The following is an 11106-nucleotide window of genomic DNA, read 5'->3' as shown; positions in this document are numbered from 1 at the left end:
GAAAAATTATCTTTAAGTGAATTATTATTATCATGCTTTGAAGATTTAATTTTTTTTGTTCATCGTCTCAACTATTTTCATAAAAAATGAGAGATAATTGAAATATAATAAAAAATTATAACATTTTAAGAGATTTAAGAGATTTTTAAGAGATAATTGAGATTTTAAGAGATAATTGAAATTTTTTTTTGTTCATCGTCTCAACTATTTTTGTAATGGAACCACGGGGTAATAGCATGATGTGCACAACATAAAAATTTATCATTTTTTGCTTACAATTTTTTTTGTAATTTTTTAGCTAAAGATTGAAACAAGGGGTCCTTCTAATATGGACCCATCAAAAGTATTGGTCCATTATGAACATTTTTCTTTTTAGGGTCTTGTTAACATGTGCCCTAAGGGCACATGTTAAGATATACCAAAATAGAAATTCAACATTTAATGATACAAGAAATTTAATGCTTCAAAAGTCAAAATGCACAAATTAACATTTAATAATTTCTATTTTTGCTTCCTTAACATGTGCCTTAAGGGCACAAGTTAACATTCTCCTTCTTTTTAATCATTAGATTAGGTTATCCTACCAAACTTTATTATGGTCTATCAACACCAAATAAAACTCATCAACTCTATTTCATTTTGTCTTTTCTTTCCCAACCATTCTCTCGCTTTTGATGCTTCTTTCTTCAACCTATGGATTCATAGTTTTTGTTCTTCTTTTTCTTTCTCTAAACTCATGATTCATGGTTACCCAAAGGTCAATCAGAAAATAAAATATCCTGAAGATCTCCAAAAATGGTACAATTTCTTATTATTGATTTTTTATTTATTTGGGATTAAACAAAAATTAAGGTCTCTATATACAACATTATAAACAACATTGAACATAAATTTACTAAACTAATAAGCCAAAATTTGGGGAAAATCCACAAGAAATAGTTTACTAAAATCATTGACTATGTTTGTACTCTAAATTTTGTGATTGTGTTATTGACAACACCCCCTCTTAGAAACTTCTAGGATTAGCATGTCATATCACGTAGACAATGACTCATATAACACGTTAGCATGACTTGTCACATATGCTAACGTGACATATGATTCATTGTCCACATGACAAGACATGCTGGCGTGACATGTAAGTCACTTGTCACATCTATGTTGACTTAGTTCGAGACCAAAATTGCAAGTTTTTGAAAGTTAGAGGACCCAAAGTGCTATTATGAAAGTTAAATGGTAATATCATCAATTATTTATTATCTCGTTTCACATTTTTCTCACTCTGTGGTAAATAATTGGGGATAATTTTTACAAAATAGTAAATTAATAATACTATGAAATTTTAAAAAGATAATTTTATTTTGTTATTGTTTAATAATTACTTTATCACATTAATTATAAAAAATGTGTTTTTTAATTTTATTATTTAATATAAAACGTGGGAGTTGATGTTAGAAAACCTGACCCCTATAGAGGGAGGAGATGTGGATACAAATTGCAAGCTCGTTAGGAAGTGAGTTTTTCAGAGAGGAGATCCTTTCCGGTTAAATTTACCTCATGTTGAATCTCAACATTTCATTTATTTTTTGTTGTCTACCGTTCATTCAAATAAATTTTTTTGGAAGGTGTGGATTAAACTTTAACCCCCTCCAATAGAATTTAAACAGGAGAAGATCCAGTCTCAATTTTTTAAAGGGATACAGGTAGGGTGGGAGAGACAAAACCCGCCCTACCCGTTTTATTACCATACATCAATTGAAGTTTAGTGTAGGTGGTGGATTGTAAGCATTAAATCACTAAAGATTAAATATATATACATGCTCAACATATTATATGACATATACTTTAGTGCGGAAATAAAATAGTCATGGAAGCATGTATAAAAATCATAGGATCGACAAGTTGATCTTTAGGAATACCTGGATCCATGGAGATGAGTCTTTTCAGCAGTGATCCTGAAACACAAAGAAATGGTGGCTAAATTGGCTCTTCCTCAACCGGTACCCTGATGCCTTGATTCTCTTCAGATGGGGAGAAGAGAGTGTTTGCTTTCGTACGGTGTATTGGGGACCATAGCCTTATATAGGGTGATGGCCCATTAGGGTTCCCATTATCCCGAAATGGGCCATCCTGACATCCACTCATTTGAGCCCATATCTAACTAATTAAATAATTAATTAATTAATTCTAAATAGAAATCTAATAGCCTTTTAACTTTATTTGACCACTTAATCAATTTAGGCTCTTAATTGATAAATAGCTAATATAATTAATATAAATATATATGCCCACATAATAATTATTGGAATATAATAATTGAATAATATAAAATATTCCAACAATCTCCCACTTGGGCAATATATGTTAATAATTATATCATAGTTCTTTAGGCGCGCATCCGAATGCTATTTATCTTTAGATTTCAACTTTACAATCTGGTCCACCTCATACATCAACAATGGGACCACCGCGGCTGTCGTCACTGGCGTATAACGTGACAGAACCCCGATGACCACCACATCAATGTACTTGATGACATAGATCGATATGGATGAGTGACATGGAAATTTCATGCAATGTGATCTCTAAATCATGTCTATTTCCAACTGGTCCAACTGAAGTCTTTATTGAGATCAAACTGAAGTTCCTTAGGTGCAATTCAAAATTAAAATATTTGCACATAACCAAAAACTTAATATTGTTATAACAATAATATCTTATAATAAGTTTTATTTCTGCAGAAAATCAAACATAACATAATGTTTGTACCAAAATGAAACCAAAATATAGAACATAATACAAATAAGGAAAAGACTCCCACTAATCTAAGGCAATCTCAAAACCTAGACCCATACGAGCAACATGCCCATGAAAAGCCTTAGGTGTTAAACCTTTGGTTAGTGGGTCAGCTAGCATTAAGTCTGTCCCTATATGTTCTATCAAAAGTTGTTTCTCCTGAACTCTCTCTTTCACAACAAGATACTTTATATCGATAAATTTCGACTTGGTGGAACTCATATTGTTGTTGGAGTAGAGCACAGCTGCACTATTGTCACAATAAATCTTCAATGGCCTCTCGATGCTCCCAATGATGCGTAGGCCTGTGACAAAGTTCTGCAGCCAATTTGCATGATTTGATGCCTCAAAGCAAGCCACGAACTCTGCCGCCATGGTAGAGGGAGCCACTAAAGACTGTTTGACAGACTTCCAAGAAACGGCTCCTCCAGCCAAGAGGAAGATGTAACCAGATGTGGAACGTTTGCTATCCGGGCATCCCGCATAATCAGAGTCAGAATACCCAATGATCTCCAAGTTATCTGACTTCCGATAAGTGAGTACGAAGTCTCTAGTTCTCTTCAGGTAGCGCATTACACGCTTTACTGCTATCCAGTGCTGCATACCAGGGTTGCTCAGATATCTGCCAAGAACTCCTACAATGAATGCTAAGTCGGGACGAGTGCAAACTTGAGCATACATAAGACTCCCCACAGCTGAAGCGTAAGGAACTTTATGCATCTCTTTCTTTTCAAGATCCGTAGTGGGGCACTGATTGAGACTAAATTTGTCTCCTCTAGCAACGGGTGTGTCTCCTGGTTTACTGTCTTTCATGGAGAATCTATCCAAAACAGTATCAATATAGCTCCTTTGTGACAATACCAAAATACCTTGAGAGCGATCTCTAAGTATTCGAATTCCTAAGACAAAGGAGGCGTCCCCAAGATCTTTCATCTCAAAATTCTTTGTGAGAAATCTCTTGGTTTCGTGCAATAAGCCTATATTGTTGCTTGCCAAAAGGATATCATCTACATATAATACCAAGAAAACAAATTTACTCCCACTGAACTTTTGGTATATGCAATCATCAACTGGATTAGCCTCAAAACCAAATGAGGATATAACTTGATGAAATTTGTAATACCATTGACGGGAAGCCTGTTTAAGGCCATAGATGGATTTCTTAAGTTTGCAAACCACAGACTTTGGGTCTCCTGACACAAAATTTTCTGGTTGCGCCATATATATCGTTTCTTCAATGTTTCCATTTAGAAACGCAGTCTTTACATCCATCTGATGCAACTCTAAATCAAAATGAGCTACTAATGCCATTATGATCCTAAGAGAGTCTTTCGAAGAAACCGGAGAGAAAGTCTCTTTATAATCAATGCCTTCCTTCTGAGTAAAACCTTTGGCGACAAGACGAGCTTTATATCTCTCAATGTTACCCTTTGAATCCCTTTTGGTTTTAAATATCCATTTACAACCAATGGGTTTCTTTCCTTCGGGTAATTTAACGAGATCCCAAACATCATTGTCAGTCATCGATTTCATCTCATCCTTCATGGCATCAATCCACTTAAGAGAGTTTGAACTTCGCATAGCTTGACTAAAGTTAATAGGATCATCCTCAGTCAAACCAATGCCATCCTCATGTTCTTGAAGAAATATAACATAATCGTCCGAAATTGGACACTTCCTCTCTCTAGTGGATCTTCTTAATGGCAACCCTTGAGGTTGTTGAGTTTGAACTATAGGTGGTGCTTGAGGAAGAAACTCAGCGTTGTCTTGTTCTTGAGGGATGTTAGGAATAACATCATTGTTAATTTCTGGATCTGTTTCTGAAACAACAATAGGTACAAAGACTTGATCATTGTCAGTAACAGTTTCTTCATCGAAGACAACACTCCTTATGTTTCCTTCCCCTCCAAACTCTACATCCTCAAGGAATCTTGCATTTCCCGTTTCAAAAATTGTTCTAGTGATGGGGTTATAAAACTTATACCCGTAAGAGCGTTCGGCATACCCTATAAAATAGCAGCTAATTGTCTTTGCGTCCAACTTACCTTCATGAGGCCTATAGGGTCTCGCTTCAACTGGACATCCCCAAATGTGCAAGTGCCTAATGCTGGGCTTTTTCCCAGTCCATAGCTCATAAGGGGTCTTAGCTACTGTTTTACTAGGTACTCTATTAAGGATATAAACTGCGGTCTTTAATGCCTCTCCCCAAAATGACTCTGGTAGAGAAGAATTACTAATCATACTCCTTACCATATCCTTAAGAGTCCGGTTTCGTCGTTCTGCAACTCCATTCATGCTGGGTTTTCCCGGCATTGTGTATTGCGGAACAATTCCACACTCATCGAGGAAAAGCGCGAAGGGCCCTGGACGTTGTTCCCCTGATCCATCATACCGACCATAGTATTCACCACCACGGTCAGACTTGATAGCCTTAATTTTCTTTCCAAGTTGAAGTTCGACTTCAACTTTGAATGACTTGAACACGTCCAGAGATTGAGATTTCTCATGAATCAAATAAAGGTAGCCGTACCTCGAGTAATCGTCTATGAACGTAATAAAATACCGTTGTCCATTCCAAGAGCCTGAAGGGAAAGGACCACATATATCGGTATGAATTAGTTCCAAGACATCCTTAGCTCTTTCGGCATGAAAATTCCTTTTGTTTGTTTGCTTACCCTTGATACACTGAATGCAGACTTGAAAGTCCGACAAGTCAAGGGATCCAAGAATACCGTCTGACATAAGCCGCTGAATTCTCTGTTTAGAGATATGACCTAATCGCTTATGCCATAAAGTGGCAGAATTCTCATTTAATTTTCGTTTCGTACCATGTGACTCTACTTGCATTATTTTGTTATAGGGACATTCAATATCAAGCATATAAAGATTATCATTCAAAGAACCGTAACCAACAACATTTGAATCATATGAGAGACTAAATTTATTATTTCCAAATGAACAAGTATAACCAGATTTGTCCAAAATAGAAATAGAAATTAAGTTCCGTCTAATAGACGGAGCAACAAAAGTCTCAACCAAATCCAAATGAAAACCGGTCTTTAACAATAATCTAAAAGTCCCAATAGCCTCAACTGCAACTTTATTGCCATCGCCCACATAGATGAATCTTTCAGCATCACTTGGCGGACGGCTCCACAGGCAGCCTTGCATGGACATACTAATGTGAGTAGTAGCACCAGAATCTACCCACCAAGTATCCTTAGGTACAGAAACTAAATTAATTTCAGAACAAACAAAAGTGAGAAAATTACCCTTCTTTTCACGCCATGAGGCGTACTTGGAACAATCTTTCTTCATGTGTCCAGCCTTCTTGCAGAAGAAACATGTGGACTCCTTAGATTGTTCCCTTGTTTTCTTGTTCTGGAAAAAAATTCCCGCAGTTTTCTTTAGCCTCTTAAAGTTAGTCCCACTTAGCACAGAGATAGAGTTGGTTTGAGCAGTGAAATTAGGAGCGGTGGCAGCAGCAACTGGATCGAAAAGAGAACAATAAACATACAATAACATTAGTAGGCATGTCATCAAATAACCATATGGACATGCACAATATTCTTTATATGCAAATTAAATAAGACCCAAACAAGATACCAAGCACACCATTAATTCCCAATCTTTGATTGCAAGAATTAACTGTAAACGGTACTCTCACGCAACGATCAAATATTGGTAATAAGTCCTGTCAGATAATGTGCGTCTTTGACACCAACCATTACCCACATGGAGAAAAAAAAAACTTAATAATTACCACATATTTATCATCACAGGTCTGCAATTGTTCGGCCAAACTGTGTCTTCCTTTTGGCCGACTAAAACAGCTCGCATGAACAATTACACACTACATCTTTTATAATTTCAATTGAATCAAATTTACGCAACAAAGATTACTTTTGCAACATGTTGTTTCAATCAACTCAATTAAAATTATTAGACATTTTAATTTAATAAATTAAATGGGAAGGTCTTAAAAGTCACATAAACATTACCAACAAATGTAATGTTAAAATTGTATGTTATCTGTTTGTTTAATAATCACGTGATTATTAAACTATCTTAATTATGCGAGAAAGGAACTCGCAAAATTTAAGCTGAAAAATGAACACAGAGTTGTGTTCATGTCAAAGTGCAGACCAGTATAGTAAAACCGGTTGTACTTAAGGGGTATAGAGTTGTGTTCATGTCAAAGTGCAGACCAGTATAGTAAAACCGGTTGTACTTAAGGGGTATGAAAATAAGTTAATTACTTATTACAATTAAACAAGCACATTAAAGGTGCTCAACGTACATAAGCAAGCAGTACGTGGGGGAAAGGTGAATCATACTATACACACTGAATTTATCTTAGTTTATAGTAAAATTAAAATAAATCCAAAAAAATGTTATAGACATAATTAAATATGAATACGTAGCTAATTAAAGTAAAGGGATATAATGATTCATATTCATATTCATATTTTGTAATTCAAGGTCAGTCCGAAAAAGAAAAAGAAAAAAAAAAAAATTTGCTCTGACCGTTACAGGATCAAAATAAGCAGTTTAATGTGATCCGATTTTGACAATTTAAAGTACATAATTGACAATAATTTACTTTAATGGTAACAAATTAATTTGTAGAATTAAGCACGGTAATTAAAGATAATTGATCATGACAACCGTATATGAAAATAAAGCCAAATATAGAAAACTGATCATCTGAATCTTTAAGGAAATAAATTATAGATAAATAATAACCGATATCCATATTTGGAAACCAAATCAAATATGTCAATTTGTTTCAAAATTAAAACCAAAAGAAACAAATCGGACTTATGGCAATTTATCAATTTTTCCGAAAACAATCAGCCGCAAAAGTTCAGTACTCGGTGAAAAATAAAAGAAAACTTAACATTAATTCACCAAAAGCACAAAATTGTCACATTTCCATAGGATCAATTGGAAAAACATGCATGTCAAAGCAGTCATACGTAATATAGCCTTCAACTATTATATATTGAATGAAATCATTCAAATTAAACATGCATGATGGATATAATTTATAAAAGCCGTATACAGAGAGAACCAAAACAAGAATTATACATATACATATATATAATAAATATATTATACAGACCAAAATTGAACACTGTCATGACTGCAATTTAATTGCAATCTCTTAATAGCAACAAATGAAAAGCATATACGAACAGATATACATATACTTTCAAAACACCGGATTCATGGCATGCATAATATATGAAAGCTAAAATACAAAACCGCAATATCAAATAAAAAAAATAGATAAACGCAGTCTTATATGTCCCCATGAGCTTAGCTCAATTGGTTGGGACATCAGCATTTTATATGCAGGAGCCAGGGTTCGAACCCTGGACACTCCACTTATCCATCTTTAAAGGTGGAATTTCAAGCCATTAGGCTACCTGACCAAAAAAAAAAAAAAAAAAAACGCAGTCTTATATATATATTACCATATATCCCAAAAAATTATATACGCACATATTACCATATATCCCAAAATAAAATCAAGACTTGATTCATGAAAAGCAATAGTACTGAAACCACTATATCCAGACTAGGATCAAAAGAACCGCAAAAAATAAAATATAAAGGTAATTAAATAAGTATCCTCAATTATATTTCAATTTTGCATAATACAGACAATCATATCATGTAATCAGAACCATATCAATCCAAGTAACAATAAAACCAAATACGACTGGAAAAAAAAAATGTATTCCTACGGATCAAACATGTCCTGCTCTGATACCAATTGTAAGCATTAAATCACTAAAGATTAAATATATATACATGCTCAACATATTATATGACATATACTTTAGTGCGGAAATAAAATAGTCATGGAAGCATGTATAAAAATCATAGGATCGACAAGTTGATCTTTAGGAATACCTGGATCCATGGAGATGAGTCTTTTCAGCAGTGATCCTGAAACACAAAGAAATGGTGGCTAAATTGGCTCTTCCTCAACCGGTACCCTGATGCCTTGATTCTCTTCAGATGGGGAGAAGATAGTGTTTGCTTTCGTACGGTGTATTGGGGACCATAGCCTTATATAGAGTGATGGCCCATTAGGGTTCCCATTATCCCGAAATGGGCCATCCTGACATCCACTCATTTGAGCCCATATCTAACTAATTAAATAATTAATTAATTAATTCTAAATAGAAATCTAATAGCCTTTTAACTTTATTTGACCACTTAATCAATTTAGGCTCTTAATTGATAAATAGCTAATATAATTAATATAAATATATATGCCCACATAATAATTATTGGAATATAATAATTGAATAATATAAAATATTCCAACAAGTGCGTCTTGTAATAATTATGTTATCCCATTAATGGTAAGAAATGTGGTTTTTTAATTTTAATATTTAATATATAATATGGGGACATCCGGAATTTTTATTTTAAAATAAATTGGATTATTATAAGAGTTTTATTTTAATGTTATATAAGAGTTAGACTAGAACTCATTTAAGTATACATCATTAAAGAGTTATTGACCGGATTTTTGTGAGTATAACTTACTTAGTAGAGACACATATTTTATATGTAGAAATTGAAGGTAATTTTTTTTGTAATCAAACTAAGAGGCTACTTAAAAAAATAAAATGTCGCGACTGTTTTATAATATAATACTATAGAATACTCTCATAACAATGATTATTAAAATAAAAAGGGAAATAAAAGTAAATATTTTAAGTAGAAAAAAATTCATTTTTAAAATTTAATTCATCGAATATATACTATACTTTTAAATTATTATTTTTTGAGTAGCATACTACTTTTAAAATTATATTAGCATGTTTGGTTTTTTTGGTTAAATATGTTTTTGGTCCGTATAGTTTCCCATAATTTTTATTTTAGTCTTTGAAGATTTTTTTAATAATTTTTAGTCTATGAAGTTTTTTTCGTCAATATTTTTACTCCTTACTTTTCATTCAGCTCGTATAAACCATTTATAACAAAACAGAGATTCATATAATGTACTAAATATGACCGCAGAAAAATTTAAAATTTCATATAATGGTATGCACGAGTTGAATGAAAAGTGTGGACTAAAAATATTGACTGAAAAAATTTTAGGGACTAAAAAGTGTGAAAAAAATCTTCATGAACTAAAATTAAAATTCTGAGAAACCATAGGGACCAATAATATATTTAACCGTTGTTTTTTTAACCATTACACACTAGACATTTTAATATTTTCAATTTTATGTATTATTATAAACACGAATACAAAAAATCATTCAATAATATAAAAATACACACGAGTTGAATGAAAAATAGAGACTAAAAATATTGACGGAAAAAATTCCAGAGACTAAAAAATATGAAAAAAATCTTCAGAAATTAAAAGAAAAATTTCGAGAAGCTATAGGGATCAAAAACATATTTAACCCTTATTTTTTTAACCATTACATCATACTTATTTTTGGTGTAAACTGAATATCCTCTACGTGCAGTTACAAAGACTAATCCTCCAGCTTTATGAGATCTAATTGTGTGGCAAGCTCCCACTAAAAGTTTTAACAATGCTGCATTATTTAAACTTGGTGACCAAGTAGTTTTTTTGAATTATTTAATTGAAAAAGAAAATAAAGTACCCTTCCCTCCCTCCCCTTTTTCTTTTACACAAAACTTAGTCTCTATAGTCTGTCCCATCACAACAACAAAAACTTAGTTTTTTTTTCTTTCAACTTTCTTTAAAATAAAGAAAGGGAGAAAGCTCATTTTGGGTTGGATCAGGAAATAATCTGGATTCTTGAGAAATGATCTTCTAGCAAGAAGCTTAGCCTCAATCTTGTAGTGTTTTTGATTCAAGTATAGTGGTAACTGGTAAGAAAATCATTCATTCCCTTTTTCCTCTTTTAGCCATGTTTTTAGTATTTTCTTTCTTTAAATTTTGTTTAAAACCGTGCTTTTTCTTAAGAGGAAAATAATATTGTTGTATATGATATTGATGAAGTTGAGATGATGTAAGAATTTTTTTTGTTAGATAGTACGATGGTTAAGAATATGAAATGTGATGTTTTTATTTTATTATTTTATGAAAGTGAATATTGATTTTGAACGTTTTACAAAAAATTGTAATTTTGAGAAAACCTCGAAATGATATTTTTTATTTATTTTTTTTATATGAGTTGTATCGATTGTATTGCATTGAACAGATCTATGATCTATCAATGTGTCGATTTTGTTCTTTTGAAAAAAATGGTTTTACTGTATATTTTTATTGTAAAAACACCTCGATTTTTTTTTTTACTGAAA

Source organism: Trifolium pratense, linkage group LG4 (genome assembly GCF_020283565.1).
Source record: "Trifolium pratense cultivar HEN17-A07 linkage group LG4, ARS_RC_1.1, whole genome shotgun sequence".
Taxonomy (NCBI): Eukaryota; Viridiplantae; Streptophyta; class Magnoliopsida; order Fabales; family Fabaceae; genus Trifolium; species Trifolium pratense.
The sequence above is the reverse complement of the archived record's forward strand: the minus strand, read 5'-3'. Positions refer to the sequence as shown.